The 17640-nt window shown below is 28.4% G+C and overlaps 1 long non-coding RNA gene across 1 annotated transcript; it reads right to left on the bottom strand.

Moving 5' to 3' along the window:
- Positions 1-8634: 8634 nt before the first annotated feature.
- Positions 8635-11257, bottom strand: LOC107399107 (uncharacterized). Its single transcript, XR_001575776.2, has 3 exons — positions 9937-11257; positions 9587-9868; positions 8635-9535 (listed from the first exon to the last, which is right to left on the bottom strand). It is a non-coding gene; the product is annotated as an uncharacterized LOC107399107 (long non-coding RNA).
- Between the last annotated feature and the right edge of the window lie 6383 nt (positions 11258-17640).

Below are 17640 nucleotides of genomic sequence, written 5' to 3'. Positions count from 1 at the left end.
GATACCCAGGTGGCGGAGATCTCTGTCCCGACGAAAAACATAATAATTATCAGAAAACAATTCACCATCCAAGACGGTGTCATCTAACCAAGACTCAGTAATAACAATTAAATCAAATTCATCAGACGTAGATAAAAATGAATTAAAAAATGTAACTGATTTTGATTTTAATCCCCTAACATTTTGGTAGATGCCATGAAAACTATTGACAGTTTTTTTATTGATTGATATAGATATTTTAGAATGTGAGGGCTGTAAACAGACGAAGCGATTTAAAAAGACTGAGAGTCAGATTTATCAACTGATGGCAGAGATGTGTCAAGAAACGTTGCTACTGGATTTTGTTCAACTGCAGATCTATTTGTATGGTCTTGGCACTCAGTGATTAGGTCGCCCAGGTTTTTTATAATGCACCTTTTAACAGCTTTATTTATTACAAAGTTATCCGTCTTGAATTGATCAAAAATTTTATCGTTTGAGTCTAAGTAATATATGTTCTTATTATTTTTAGCCACATTATAAAAATTACAATTCAATTCATAAACAAAATTATTCAAAATCGGACGATTAACAAAATATGGACAGCCGATAAGAATGATATTAGTATTTAAAAATTTATGATTGATAAGTTCATTTAGAGTATTTTCATCAGGGATTTTTCCTTTTTGTGCTTCATGATTTCCAGCGTATATTACAACAAAATCATTATTGCCAAGTTGCTCGTTGTTGTTTTCAGTTTTAAGAAGCTCTTGTAACGAGGAATAAGGTTTTACTACGGATTGGATCACATATTTGCTAACTGGAATATAAGTTTCTAATAAGTCTATACAATGACGTCCTTTTTGATCAGCAAATATACGAACTTTATATCTGTTCGTCTTAGACACGGACTGGGTACTTACATTCTTTGAATTTGTAGATTTCAAAGTTAAATCAGAAGAGTTGGCAGTTTTAATATTATCATTGGTACGGTTCAAATTAGTAGAGATTTCTGCTATTACTTCGTTTTTTATTGAATTTTTTAATTTCTCAATTTCACGATTAAGGGTATCCTTTAACAAAGAAATTAATTTGCTTTCAAGATCATCAAAACTTTTGCGTACATATTCATCTATTTTATCAAAAGTACAAACAGTAGTCGGTGATTCAGTTATAAACGTTTTTAAATCATCAAGAGTTTTTTTTATTAAGTCGGTTTCTTGCTTTAGGATACCAAGGTCTTCAAATATAGTATTAGTAGAGATATTTAGAGTCGGAGAAGTGGGATTTTGTAAAGATTTTAATTTATCGCAACAAGGGCATGCACTTATTGATGTCAGATCTTGACCAATCGCAGAATAGTTTTTAAAGGCTCTTAAGCAACTGGGGTGATACGCTTTTTTGCAATTTAAGCAAGCGATAGAATTCACGACGCTACTTTTGCATTTATAGCAGACACTCATTATGAGTGAGTTGATAAATACAATCAGGCAAGGGAATAAAGACAAGGACACACGCTTCACACTACGCGGCCGTTCGTAGTGACTCAAAATAAAAAAACAAGCACAGGTAGGCCACGGAAAGGACACAAAAGGAACAGAGGATAGAATAATAATTATTATCAGCAATTCTAGAAGCGTACGCCTCTGATATGAAATTTACATGTAAAAACTAATGTCCATAAAAAGTAGCACAAAATTGGATTATTGGTTATAGTACGAGCATTGATCACGTCATTTATATCAGTATAACTCTTTGTGTAAAGTATAAATGTTTGAAAGTCCAAAAGAAATGCAAAACGCTATTGACTACAGTTTAACATAACCTTAAACCTTAGTCACTTATTAAGTTATTACCACAAATAATTAACGAAAAATTAAAAAACTGTCGTTTATAGCACAAAATGCACAACACCTTATTTACAGCACAAAATTGTAACACCTTATTTATAGCACATTAGCACAAGCCTAGCATAGCACAAGATGGCGTTTATATGTTTAGATGAAGTGATTATTTATATCCAACTCTATAACTCGCTTATGGTTGGTCCTACAAAAAAAATGCAAATAACGATTTTGTAGGAAATTTTATCAGTTTTAATTTTAGTAAAAAGATAAAAATTGTTAGGAGTAACTGTTTTCGAGATATAAGCAAAAAACCAAAGTGAAAACTGTTACAGTTACTGAACACAAATGTAATTCAGTTTTCAATGTTTGAGACGAAAACGAAAATGCAGCATTTAAAATCGACTCTGAAGACTTCAGTGACTTTTATGTCACCTCCTTTTTCTTCTAATAAAGTATTGGACCCAATAAATTAAGTGTATTTTAAATCACAAGGCATTTTCTGTTAAAGCACTTTTTTTTTAAATATCAATTATTTTCAAACTTATATCTCGCTTATGGTTAGTCCTACATGAAAAATGCAAATAACTATTTTGTAGGAAATTTTATCAGTTTTAATTTTAGTAAAAAGATAAAAATTGTTAGGAGTAACTGTTTTCGAGATATAAGCAAAAAACCAAAGTGAAAACTGTTACAGTTACTGAACACAAATGTAATTCAGTTTTCAATGTTTGAGACGAAAACGAAAATGCAGCATTTAAAAACGACTCTGAAGACTTCAGTGATTTTTATGTCACCTCCTTTTTGTTCTAATAAAGTATTGGACCCAATAAATTAAGTGTATTTTAAATCACAAGACATTTTCTGTTAAAGCACTTTTTTTAAATATTAATTATTTTCAAACTTATATTTCGCTTATGGTTAGTCCTACATGAAAAATGCAAATAACTATTTTGTAGGAAATTTTGTCAGCTTTAATTTTAGTAAAAAGATAAAAATTGATAGGAATAACTGTTTTCGAGATATAAGCAAGAAACCAAAAAACTGTTACCTTAATTAAGCGCTTGCATATAAGCAAATTTAGTACTAAAAACAACTCTGAAGACTTTGGTAACTTTTATGTCTTCTCCTTTTTCCTCTACTAAAGTGTTAGACACAATTAATTTAGTTTAATTTCAGTATTTCAAACATTTTATTTTAAAGCAAATTTTTGTTAAATATTATTTATATCCATCTCTATAACTCGCTTATGGTTGGTCCTACAAGAAAAATGCAAATAACTATTTTGTAGGAAATTTTGTCAGCTTTAATTTTAGTAAAAAGATAAAAATTGATAGGAGTAACTGTTTTCGAGATATAAGCAAGAAACCAAAAAACTGTTACCTTAATAAAGCGCTTGCATATAAGCAAATTTAGTACTATTAGTATTATTATTATTAATGTTATTGTTATTAATATGACGATTAAAGACAACTTTGAAACCTTTAGTGACTTTTATGTCTTCTTCTTTTTCCTCTACTAATGTGTTAGACACAATTAAATTAGTTTAATTTCAGTTTTTCAAACATTTTATTTTAAAGCAAATTTTTCTTAAAGATTATTTATATCCAACTCTATAACTCGCTTATGGTTGGTCCTAAAAAAAAAATGCTAAAAACTATTTTGTAGGAAATTTTATCTGCTTTAATTTTGAAGAAAAGATAAAAATTTATAGGAGTAACTGTTTTCGAGATATAAGCAAAAAACCAATAAGAAAACTGTAACTGTTACTGAACAAAAATGTAATTCAGTTTTCAATGTTTGAGACAAAGACGAAAATGCAGCATTTAAAATCGACTCTGAAGACTTCAGTGACTTTTATGTCTCCTCCTTTTTCTTCTAATAAAGTATTGGACCCATTAAATTAAGTGTATTTTAAATCACAAGACATTTTCTGTTAAAGCACTTTTTTTTAAATATTGATTATTTTCAAACTTACATCTCGCTTATGGTTAGTCCTACATGAAAAATGCAAATAACTATTTTGTTGGAAATTTTATCAGCTTTAATTTTAGTAAAAAAATAAAAATTGATAGGAGTAACTGTTTTCGAGATATAAGCAAGAAACCAAAAAACTATTAACTTAATTAAGCGTTTGCATATAAGCAAATTTAGTACTATTAGTATTATTATTATTAATGTTATTGTTATTAATATGACGATTAAAAACGATTTTGAAGACTTTGGTGACTTTTATGTCTTTTTCTTTTTTCTCTACTAAAGTGTGAGACACAATTAATTTAGTTTAATTTCAGTATTTCAAACATTTTATTTTAAAGCAAATTTTTGTTAAATATTATTTAAATCCATCTCTATAACTCGCTTATGCTTGGTCCTACAAGAATAATGCAAATAACTATTTCGTAGGAAATTTTATCAGTTTTAATTTTAGTAAAAAGATAAGAATTGATAGGAGTAACTGTTTTCGAGATATAAGCAAGAAACCAAAAAACTGTTACCTTAATAAAGCGCTTGCATATAAGCAGATTTAGTACTATTAGTATTATTATTATTAATGTTATTGTTATTAATATGACGACTAAAAACGATTCTGAAGACTTTGGTGACTTTTATGTCTTTTTCTTTTTTCTCTACTAAAGTGTTAGACTCAATTAATTTAGTTTAATTTCGGTTTTTCAAACATTTTATTTAAAGCAAATTTTTGTTAAATATTATTTATATCCATCTCTATAACTCGCTTATGCTTGGTCCTACAAGAAAAATGCAAATAACTATTTCGTAGGAAATTTTATCAGTTTTAATTTTAGTAAAAAGATAAGAATTGATAGGAGTAACTGTTTTCGAGATATAAGCAAGAAACCAAAAAACTGTTACCTTAATAAAGCGCTTGCATATAAGCAGATTTAGTACTATTAGTATTATTATTATTAATGTTATTGTTATTAATATGACGACTAAAAACGATTCTGAAGACTTTGGTGACTTTTATGTCTTTTTCTTTTTTCTCTACTAAAGTGTTAGACTCAATTAATTTAGTTTAATTTCGGTTTTTCAAACATTTTATTTAAAGCAAATTTTTGTTAAATATTATTTATATCCAACTCTATAACTCGCTTATGGTTGGTCCTACAAGAAAAATGCAAATAACTATTTTGTAGAAAGCTTTATCAGCTTTAATTTTAAAAGAAAGATAAAAATTGATAGGAGTAACTGTTTTCGAGATATAAGCAAAAAACCAATAAGAAAACTGTAACAGTTACTGAACAAAAATGTAATTCAGTTTTCAATGTTTGAGACGAAGACGAAAATGCAGCATTTACAAACGACTCTAAAGACTTCAGTGACCTTTCTGTCACCTCTTTTTTCTTCTAATAAAGTATTGGACCCAATAAATTAAGTGTATTTTAAATCACAAGACATTTTCTGTTGAAGCACTTTTTTTTAAATTTTGATTATTTTCAAACTTATATCTCGCTTATGGTTGGTCCTACAAGAAAAATGCAAATAACTATTTTGTAGGAAATTTTATCAGCTTTATTTTGAAAAAAAGATAAAAACTGATAGGAGTAATTGTTTTCGTGATATAATCAAAAAACCAAAGTGAAAACTGTTACCGTTTCAGAACAAAAATGTAATTCAGTTTTCAATGTTTGAGACGAAGACGAAAATGCAGAATTTACAATCGACTCTGAAGACTTCAGTGACTTATATGTCACCCCCTTTTTCTTCTAATAAAGTATTGGACCTAATAAATTAAGTGTATTTTAAATCACAAGACATTTTCTGTTAAAGCACTTTTTTTTTAAATATTAATTATTTTCAAACTTATATCTCGCTTATGGTTAGTCCTACATGAAAAATGCAAATAACTATTTTGTAGGAAATTTTATCAGCTTGAATTTTAGTAAAAAGATAAAAATTGATAGGAGTAACTGTTTTCGAGATATAAGCAAGAAACCAAAACACTGTTACCTTAATTAAGCGTTTGCATATAAGCAAATTTAGTACTATTAGTATTATTATTATTAATGTTATTGTTATTAATATGACAACTAAAGACAACTCTGAAACCTTTAGTGACTTTTATGTCTTTTCCTTTTTCCTCTACTAAAGTGTTAGACACAGTTAAATTAGTTTAATTTCAGTTTTTCAAACATTTTATTTTAAAGCAAATTTTTGTTATATATTATTTATATCCAACTCTATAACTCGCTTATGGTTGGTCCTACAAGAAAAATGCAAATAACTATTTTGTAGAATATTTTATCAGCTTTAATTTTGAAAGAAAGACAAAAATTCATAGGAGTAACTGTTTTCGAGATATAAGCAAGAAACCAAAAAACTGTTACCTTAATAAAGCGCTTGCATATAAGCAGATTTAGTACTATTAGTATTATTATTATTAATGTTATTGTTATTAATATGACGACTAAAAACAATTCTGAAGACTTTGGTGACTTTTATGTCTTTTTCTTTTTTCTCTACTAAAGTGTTAGACACAATTAATTTAGTTTAATTTCAGTATTTCAAACATTTTATTTTTAAGCAAGTTTTTGTTAAATATTATTTATATCCAACTTTATAACTCGCTTATGGTTGGTCCTACAAGAAAAATGCAAATAACTATTTTGTAGGAAATGTTATCAGCTTTAATTTTGAAAGAAAGATAAAAATTGATAGGAGTAACTGTTTTCGAGATATAAGCAAAAAACCAAAGTAAAAACTGTTACCGTTTCAGAACAAAAATGTAATTCAGTTTTCAATGTTTGAGACGAAGACGAAAATGCAGCATTTAAAATCGACTCTGAAGATTTCAGTGACTTATATGTCACCCCCTTTTTTTTCTAATAAAGTATTGGACCTAATAAATTAAGTGTATTTTAAATCACAAGACATTTTCTGTTAAAGCACTTCTTTTTTAAATATTAATTATTTTCAATCTTATATCTCGCTTATGGTTAGTCCTACATAAAAAATGCAAATAACTATTTTGTAGGAAATTTTATCAGCTTGAATCTTAGTAAAAAGATAAAAATTGATAGGAGTAACTGTTTTTGAGATATGAGCAAGAAACCAAAACACTGTTACTTTAATTAAGCGTTTGCATATAAGCAAATTTAGTACTATTAGTATTATTATTATTAATGTTATTGTTATTAATATGACGATTAAAGACAACTTTGAAACCTTTAGTGACTTTTATGTCTTCTTCTTTTTCCTCTACTAATGTGTTAGACACAATTAAATTAGTTTAATTTCAGTTTTTCAAACATTTTATTTTAAAGCAAATTTTTCTTAAAGATTATTTATATCCAACTCTATAACTCGCTTATGGTTGGTCCTAAAAAAAAATGCTAAAAACTATTTTGTAGGAAATTTTATCTGCTTTAATTTTGAAGAAAAGATAAAAATTTATAGGAGTGGTTGATTCTTGGTGTTGATTGTTGAATTTGATATCTGGGTGTATGTGGTTGTTGTTGTTTCCTCTGGAAATTACTATTTTTGCGATTTCGGTAAGTTATTCTTGTTTAATTCGTTAATATCCGTCATTAGATACGCATAATTATATCTTATCGCGGCAGTATAAGATAGCGCTCGCCCCTCTATAGCAGCAGCAGCTGGTATCGCGGCGGCGCGGCGCAGTGAAAATTTAGTATTTATCGCTCTGTCGCAGAGTGAGCGTCTGGTGTCCAAATTTTGTCTACATTAATTTCATTAATTTCAGTTTAAATCACTAAATTTAATGGCTGAATTTAATTGCTGCCACTGTTTTAAAAGAGTAAGTCGTGATACACCTATCGTGGTGTGTGACGGCTGTTCGCTAAATATTCACTGTCGTTGCCTCAAAATAAGCGAAAATGAAATCGCCTTTATTTCTCAGTCTCGCTCTCCAAATATCAAACTGTTTTGTAATAGATGCAACGTAACTATCACAGCAATTTCAGAAATTAAAAAACTCGTAAATGACATAAAATCATCATTTGATGAGCGTCTTAGCAAACTCGAATCTCTTATTATTAATAACAATACGTCTCAAGGTATAAACCGCGAAGAAATTATCGCCGAATCTGTGGACAGGTCGGCTCGTGCGTGCAATGTTATTATGTACAATGTTAAACCTGTCGCTAATAAACAAGACGTGGATGTGGTAAATGATGTCCTCGAGGTCATTGATCCATCACTTGTGATTGGTCCGGAAAATGTTTTTCGCGTAGGAAAAACCGTTGGTGATAAACCTCGCTTATTAAAATTGCAATTTAAAACTCAACAAATGGCACGTCTATGCTTGAAGAAAAAATCGTCTTTGCTGCAGCACCCACAATTTGCTCACATTACTATTAGTGATGATAAAACCCCGGGTCAACTAAAGCATTTAAACAATTTGCGTGATGAATTAAAGCGAAGACTTGATGTTGGCGAAAAGGACTTGACAATTAAATACGTTAACCACGTACCAAAAATTATTTCACATCAAAAAAACTAAATATTTACCATTGTTCAATGGCTCTTCTGTATACGAATATCGCATCTTTATCTTCAAAATTTAATGATTTGTTATTAGAAGTAACTGAATTTAGACCTTCTATTATCGCACTCACGGAGACTTGGCTTAATCCGTCTATCTCTGATGATGCTGTACACATTGAAAATTACTCTATTTACAGAGATGATCGCCTATCTCAAAAAGGTGGCGGTGTGTGTTTTTATGTAGATAAAATTAAAATTTCAAAATTTTTTAAAATTACTCAAATTTGCATATCTGTTAAACCTTATGATTCTCTATGGTTAAAATTTGAAGGAAATGAACAAACCTTTGTTATAGCATGTATTTACAGACCACCAACAGGAGCGTCTTTTAACAATCACGAAAATGATAAAAATCTATTTAATACCATACAATCAACTATTAATCAGTATCCTAACTTAATTATCATGGGAGATTTCAATTTTCCATGTATAGACTGGTCTGCTAAAAACACAACAGGTCAAACAATCATCGAAAAACAATTTTCTGAATTGCTCTTGGAGAATAATTTGTCACAAATAGTCACTGAACCTACACGATTTAGATCCCAACAACGTCCTTCATTACTTGATTTGGTAATTTTGTCTGACGTTAACCTTGTATCGTCTTTAAACGTTTCGAATCCTGTAGGTACATCTGATCATTCAAAAATCGAAATTGAGTTACAAATTATGATATATTCAGAGCCAAATGCAAGAATTAAAACAACATCAATTGTTGACTACACTCGCATAGACGAAAGTCTCTTGACTTACGACTGGAATGGTTTAGATTCACTAAATGCGGAAGAACAATGGAAACATTTTAAATCGATTTTACAAACTTGCATTACAACAAATTCCAGACTGTTTACAAACCGACTGAGAAAAGATAAACCGTGGATAAATCAACACATGCTTGACAAAATAAAATACAAAGCTAAATTATGGAAAAAATTTAAAAGGAAGCCTACTGAAGATAATTTTTCTGCTTATAAAAGATTTTCTAACCAACTAAAATCTGATTTACAAATAGCCAGGTGTAATTATGAAAATTCTATATTAAATAAACCAAAACTATTTTATTCCCATGTACGTAAATTTATCTCTAGTCGTGTGTCGGTCCCTTTAGTACGAAATGCTTCAGGTCTACTCTGCTCCGATCATACAGAAACTGCAAACACTTTAGCGGACAGTTTTGCTGCTACCTATAATTTAAACATTAATAATAATATACCGTCATTTATGCCTACAAGTACATTTAGTGGGTTGTCTTATATTAATTTTACTCCGGATCTGGTAAAAAGCCAACTCTGTGCCATTAAATTAAATACAGCTCCAGGTCCGGATCAGATACCTCCCAAACTCCTGAGAACTTGTGCTGCTTCGTTGTCGGGCCCACTTGCCAAAATGATGACAAAATCATTCTTACAAGGCACTTTGCCCTACGAGTGGTTGCAAGCAACAATCACGCCTTTGTACAAGTCAGGAGATAAACTTGATCCTGCTAACTATAGACCTGTAAGTCTCACGTCGACATGCTGTAAAATTATGGAAAAAGTTATAGTCAAGGAACTATTAACTTACATGAGAAAAAATAATTTAATACCTGAGCATCAGCACGGCTTTTTACCAGGTAGGTCAGTTGTCACAAATTTGCTATCCTGCACAAATCTATGGACAAAAATGTTAGACACTAACCAACCTGTAGACATAATTTACCTTGATTTTAGTAAAGCCTTTGATAAAGTCCCTCACAATCTCTTGTTAGCAAAACTGGAGTCCTATGGTGTAACAGGAAATTTGCTTGATTGGATCCGAGCGTTTCTATCAAATCGAAACTATTGTGTAAAAGTCTGTGGTAAATTTTCGTACTCTAAACCAGTATTAAGTAGGGTCCCACAGGGATCAGTTCTTGGACCAATTTTATTCTTGTTATATACAGCAGATTTATTGTTTTCACTGGACAGCTATTCAGCATATGCGGATGATATTAAGTTATTTGCTAACCCACTTGTCACGGACTTGCAAGACCAACTTAATTTAATCTTCCAATGGAGCGAGAAGTGGCAAATACCACTAAATATTGCAAAATGCTGTGTACTTCAGTGTGGCCACAACAACCCAAAGTACCTTTACCATATAAATGGCACACTCCTGAGTGTAAAAACCTCAACCAAAGATCTAGGGGTCATTGTAAATGATAAGTTAGGATGGTCAGAGCAATGTCTAGCATCAGTGGGTCGAGCGCGTAAAATGTTTTATTTGCTAAAGCATGTTTTTCCAAATCCTTCAGTCAGTTTTATTTCAAAGGTGTACATCACTTACATAAGGCCGCATTTGGAATTTGCCATTCCAGTCTGGAGACCTTATTTGTTAAAGGATATTGATTTGCTGGAAAGAACTCAGCACCTGGTAACTAGATGGACACACTGTTTAAGACAAGTTTCATATGAACAACGTCTTGAAATACTCAAAATACCAGATCTACGTGCTCGTCAAAACAGGGCAGATGCAATTCAAATTTTTCGGCTTACTCATGGTTTATTTCCTGGAGTAACACGCAATTTCTTGCAAATTCAATATCATGACAGACTTAGAGGTCATTCTTATAAGCTGAAAAAAGAACCATTTAAGACTACCGTTAGAAAGAATTATTTGACAAATCGTGCATTTGATATATGGAATGGCTTGCCTGATAACGTTGTTGCAGCTGTTACTGTTTCTTCCTTCAAGAATCAATATGACACATTACAATAATTAACATTAACCTTTATTAATTAACTAATTTAACTGTAGATTAAAATTGTATTTCATTTTTCATTATTCAATGGTGTTTTATTTAACACGAAACCGTATTTCTTGATATTTTGCTATAAAGGTGTTAACCTCAGCAAAGAATCTATGTTAATAATAATAATAATAATAATAATAATAACTGTTTTCGAGATATAAGCAAAAAACCAATAAGAAAACTGTAACTGTTACTGAACAAAAATGTAATTCAGTTTTCAATGTTTGAGACAAAGACGAAAATGCAGCATTTAAAATCGACTCTGAAGACTTCAGTGACTTTTATGTCTCCTCCTTTTTCTTCTAATAAAGTATTGGACCCATTAAATTAAGTGTATTTTAAATCACAAGACATTTTCTGTTAAAGCACTTTTTTTTTAAATATTAATTATTTTCAAACTTATATCTCGCTTATGGTTAGTCCTACATGAAAAATGCAAATAACTATTTTGTAGGAAATTTTATCAGCTTGAATTTTAGTAAAAAGATAAAAATTGATAGGAGTAACTGTTTTCGAGATATAAGCAAGAAACCAAAACACTGTTACCTTAATTAAGCGTTTGCATATAAGCAAATTTAGTACTATTAGTATTATTATTATTAATGTTATTGTTATTAATATGACAACTAAAAACAACTCTGAAACCTTTAGTGACTTTTATGTCTTTTCCTTTTTCCTCTACTAAAGTGTTAGACACAGTTAAATTAGTTTAATTTCAGTTTTTCAAACGTTTTATTTTGAAGCAAATTTTTGTTATATATTATTTATATCCAACTCTATAACTCGCTTATGGTTGGTCCTACAAGAAAAATGCAAATAACTATTTTGTAGAATATTTTATCAGCTTTAATTTTGAAAGAAAGACAAAAATTCATAGGAGTAACTGTTTTCGAGATATAAGCAAGAAACCAAAAAACTGTTACCTTAATAAAGCGCTTGCATATAAGCAGATTTAGTACTATTAGTATTATTATTATTAATGTTATTGTTATTAATATGACGACTAAAAACAATTCTGAAGACTTTGGTGACTTTTATGTCTTTTTCTTTTTTCTCTACTAAAGTGTTAGACACAATTAATTTAGTTTAATTTCAGTATTTCAAACATTTTATTTTTAAGCAAGTTTTTGTTAAATATTATTTATATCCAACTTTATAACTCGCTTATGGTTGGTCCTACAAGAAAAATGCAAATAACTATTTTGTAGGAAATGTTATCAGCTTTAATTTTGAAAGAAAGATAAAAATTGATAGGAGTAACTGTTTTCGAGATATAAGCAAAAAACCAAAGTAAAAACTGTTACCGTTTCAGAACAAAAATGTAATTCAGTTTTCAATGTTTGAGACGAAGACGAAAATGCAGCATTTAAAATCGACTCTGAAGATTTCAGTGACTTATATGTCACCCCCTTTTTTTTCTAATAAAGTATTGGACCTAATAAATTAAGTGTATTTTAAATCACAAGACATTTTCTGTTAAAGCACTTCTTTTTTAAATATTAATTATTTTCAATCTTATATCTCGCTTATGGTTAGTCCTACATAAAAAATGCAAATAACTATTTTGTAGGAAATTTTATCAGCTTGAATCTTAGTAAAAAGATAAAAATTGATAGGAGTAACTGTTTTTGAGATATGAGCAAGAAACCAAAACACTGTTACTTTAATTAAGCGTTTGCATATAAGCAAATTTAGTACTATTAGTATTATTATTATTAATGTTATTGTTATTAATATGACGATTAAAGACAACTTTGAAACCTTTAGTGACTTTTATGTCTTCTTCTTTTTCCTCTACTAAAGTGTTAGACACAATTAAATTAGTTTAATTTCAGTTTTTCAAACATTTTATTTTAAAGCAAATTTTTGTTAAATATTATTTATATCCAACTCTATAACTCGCTTATGGTTGGTCCTACAAGAAAAATACAAATAACTATTTTGTAGGAAATTTTATCAGCTTTAATTTTGAAAGAAAGATAAAAATTGATAGGAGTAACTGTTTTCGAGATATAAGCAAAAAACCAATAAGAAAACTGTGACTGTTACTGAACAAAAATGTAATTCGGTTTTCAATGTTTGAGACGAAGACGAAACTGCAGCATTTAAAAACGACTCTGAAGACTTCAGTGACTTTTATGTCACTTTCTTTTTCTTCTAATAAAGTATTGGACCCAATAAATTAAGTGTATTTTAAATCACAAGACATTTTCTGTTAAAGCACTTTTTTTTAAATATTAATTATTTTCAATCATATATCTCGCTTATGGTTAGTCCTACATGAAAAATGCAAATAACTATTTTGTAGGAAATTTTATCAGCTTGAATTTTAGTAAAAAGATAAAAATTGATAGGAGTAACTGTTTTCGAGATATAAGCAAGAAACCAAAACACTGTTACCTTAATTAAGCGTTTGCATATAAGCAAATTTAGTACTATTAGTATTATTATTATTAATGTTATTGTTATTAATATGACAACTAAAGACAACTCTGAAACCTTTAGTGACTTTTATGTCTTTTCCTTTTTTCTCTACTAAAGTGTTAGACACAGTTAAATTAGTTTAATTTTAGTTTTTCAAACATTTTATTTTAAAGCAAATTTTTGTTAAATATTATTTATATCCAACTCTATAACTCGCTTATGGTTGGTCCTACAAGAAAAATGCAAATAACTATTTTGTAGAATATTTTATCAGCTTTAATTTTGAAAGAAAGACAAAAATTCATAGGAGTAACTGTTTTCGAGATATAAGCAAGAAACCAAAAAACTGTTACCTTAATAAAGCGCTTGCATATAAGCAGATTTAGTACTATTAGTATTATTATTATTAATGTTATTGTTATTAATATGACGACTAAAAACGATTCTGAAGACTTTGGTGACTTTTATGTCTTTTTCTTTTTTCTCTACTAAAGTGTTAGACACAATTAATTTAGTTTAATTTCAGTATTTCAAACATTTTATTTTTAAGCAAGTTTTTGTTAAATATTATTTATATCCAACTTTATAACTCGCCTATGGTTGGTCCTACAAGAAAAATGCAAATAACTATTTTGTAGGAAATGTTATCAGCTTTAATTTTGAAAAAAAGATAAAAATTGATAGGAGTAACTGTTTTCGAGATATAAGCAAAAAACCAAAGTAAAAACTGTTACCGTTTCAGAACAAAAATGTAATTCAGTTTTCAATGTTTGAGACGAAGACGAAAATGCAGCATTTAAAATCGACTCTGAAGACTTCAGTGACTTATATGTTACCCCCTTTTTTTTTAATAAAGTATTGGACCTAATAAATTAAGTGTATTTTAAATCACAAGACATTTTCTGTTAAAGCACTTCTTTTTTAAATATTAATTATTTTCAATCTTATATCTCGCTTATGGTTAGTCCTACATAAAAAATGCATATAACTATTTTGTAGGAAATTTTATCAGCTTGAATCTTAGTAAAAAAATAAAAATTGATAGGAGTAACTGTTTTTGAGATATGAGCAAGAAACCAAAACACTGTTACTTTAATTAAGCGTTTGCATATAAGCAAATTTAGTACTATTAGTATTATTATTATTAATGTTATTGTTATTAATATGACGATTAAAGACAACTTTGAAACCTTTAGTGACTTTTATGTCTTCTTCTTTTTCCTCTACTAAAGTGTTAGACACAATTAAATTAGTTTAATTTCAGTTTTTCAAACATTTTATTTTAAAGCAAATTTTTGTTAAATATTATTTATATCCAACTCTATAACTCGCTTATGGTTGGTCCTACAAGAAAAATGCAAATAACTATTTTGTAGGAAATTTTATCAGCTTTAATTTTAAAAAAAAGACAAAAATTCATAGGAGTAACTGTTTTCGAGATATAAGCAAGAAACCAAAAAACTGTTACCTTAATAAAGCGCTTGCATATAAGCAGATTTTGTACTATTAGTATTATTATTATTAATGTTATTGTTATTAATATGACGACTAAAAACGATTCTGAAGACTTTTGGTAACTTTTATGTCTTCTCCTTTTTCTTCTACTAAAGTGTTAGACCCAATTAATTTAGTTTAATTTCGGTTTTTCAAACATTTTATTTTAAAACAAATTTTTGTTAAAGATTATTTATAGTTTGCATATAAGCAAATTTAGTACTATTAGTATTATTATTATTAATGTTATTGTTATTAATATGACGATTAAAGACAACTTTGAAACCTTTAGTGACTTTTATGTCTTCTCCTTTTTCTTCTACTAAAGTGTTAGACACAATTAATTTAGTTTAATTTCAGTATTTCAAACATTTTATTTTAAAGCAAATTTTTGTTAAATATTATTTATATCCATCTCTATAACTCGCTTATGCTTGGTCCTACAAGAAAAATGCAAATAACTATTTTGTAGGAAATTTTATCATCTTTAATTTTAGTAAAAAGATAAAAATTGATAGGAGTAACTGTTTTCGAGATATAAGCAAGAAACCAAAAAACTGTTACCTTAATAAAGCGCTTGCATATAAGCAAATTTAGTACTATTAGTATTATTATTATTAATGTTATTGTTATTAATATGACGACTAAAAACGACTCTGAAGACTTTTGTGACTTTTATGTCTTCTCATTTTTCCTATACTAAAGTGTTAGACTCAATTAATTTAGTTTAATTTCGGTTTTTCAAACATTTTATTTTAAAGCAAATTTTTGTTAAAGATTATTTATATCCAACTCTATAACTCGCTTATGGTTGGTCTTACAAAAGAAATGCAAATAACTATTTTGTAGAAAATTTTATCAGCTTTAATTTTGAGAGAAAGATAAAAATTGATAGGAGTAATTGTTTTCGAGATATAAGAAAAAACCAAAGTGAAAACTGTTACAGTTACTGAACAAAAATGTAATTCAGTTTTCAATGTTTGAGACGAAGACGAAAATGCAGCATTTAAAAACGACTCTGAAGACTTCAGTGACTTATATGTCACCTCCATTTTCTTCTAATAAAGTATTCGACCCAATAAATTAAGTGTATTTTAAATCACAAGACATTTTCTGTTAAAGCACTTTTTTTTTAAATATTAATTATTTTCAAACTTATATCTCGCTTATGGTTAGTCCTACATAAAAAATGCAAATAACTATTTTGTAGGAAATTTTATCAGCTTTAATTTTAGTAAAAAGATAAAAATTGATAGGAGTAACTGTTTTCGAGATATAAGCAAAAAACCAATAAGAAAACTGTGACTGTTACTGAACAAAAATGTAATTCGGTTTTCAATGTTTGAGACAAAGACGAAACTGCAGCATTTAAAAACGACTCTGAAGACTTCAGTGACTTTTATGTCACTTCCTTTTTCTTCTAATAAAGTATTGGACCCAATAAATTAAGTGTATTTTAAATCACAAGACATTTTCTGTTAAAGCACTTTTTTTTAAATATTAATTATTTTCAATCATATATCTCGCTTATGGTTAGTCCTACATGAAAAATGCAAATAACTATTTTGTAGGAAATTTTATCAGCTTGAATTTTAGTAAAAAGATAAAAATTGATAGGAGTAACTGTTTTCGAGATATAAGCAAGAAACCAAAACACTGTTACCTTAATTAAGCGTTTGCATATAAGCAAATTTAGTACTATTAGTATTATTATTATTAATGTTATTGTTATTAATATGACAACTAAAGACAACTCTGAAACCTTTAGTGACTTTTATGTCTTTTCCTTTTTTCTCTACTAAAGTGTTAGACACAGTTAAATTAGTTTAATTTCAGTTTTTCAAATATTTTATTTTAAAGCAAATTTTTGTTAAATATTATTTATATCCAACTCTATAACTCGCTTATGGTTGGTCCTACAAGAAAAATGCAAATAACTATTTTGTAGAATATTTTATCAGCTTTAATTTTGAAAGAAAGACAAAAATTCATAGGAGTAACTGTTTTCGAGATATAAGCAAGAAACCAAAAAACTGTTACCTTAATAAAGCGCTTGCATATAAGCAGATTTAGTACTATTAGTATTATTATTATTAATGTTATTGTTGTTAATATGACGACTAAAAACGATTCTGAAGACTTTGGTGACTTTTATGTCTTTTTCTTTTTTCTCTACTAAAGTGTTAGACACAATTAATTTAGTTTAATTTCAGTATTTCAAACATTTTATTTTTAAGCAAGTTTTTGTTAAATATTATTTATATCCAACTTTATAACTCGCCTATGGTTGGTCCTACAAGAAAAATGCAAATAACTATTTTGTAGGAAATGTTATCAGCTTTAATTTTGAAAAAAAGATAAAAATTGATAGGAGTAACTGTTTTCGAGATATAAGCAAAAAACCAAAGTAAAAACTGTTACCGTTTCAGAACAAAAATGTAATTCAGTTTTCAATGTTTGAGACGAAGACGAAAATGCAGCATTTAAAATCGACTCTGAAGACTTCAGTGACTTATATGTTACCCCCTTTTTTTTTTAATAAAGTATTGGACCTAATAAATTAAGTGTATTTTAAATCACAAGACATTTTCTGTTAAAGCA

Source organism: Tribolium castaneum, chromosome 8 (assembly GCF_031307605.1).
Source record: "Tribolium castaneum strain GA2 chromosome 8, icTriCast1.1, whole genome shotgun sequence".
Classification (NCBI taxonomy): domain Eukaryota; kingdom Metazoa; phylum Arthropoda; class Insecta; order Coleoptera; family Tenebrionidae; genus Tribolium; species Tribolium castaneum.
The sequence above is the reverse complement of the archived record's forward strand: the minus strand, read 5'-3'. Positions and strand labels throughout refer to the sequence as shown.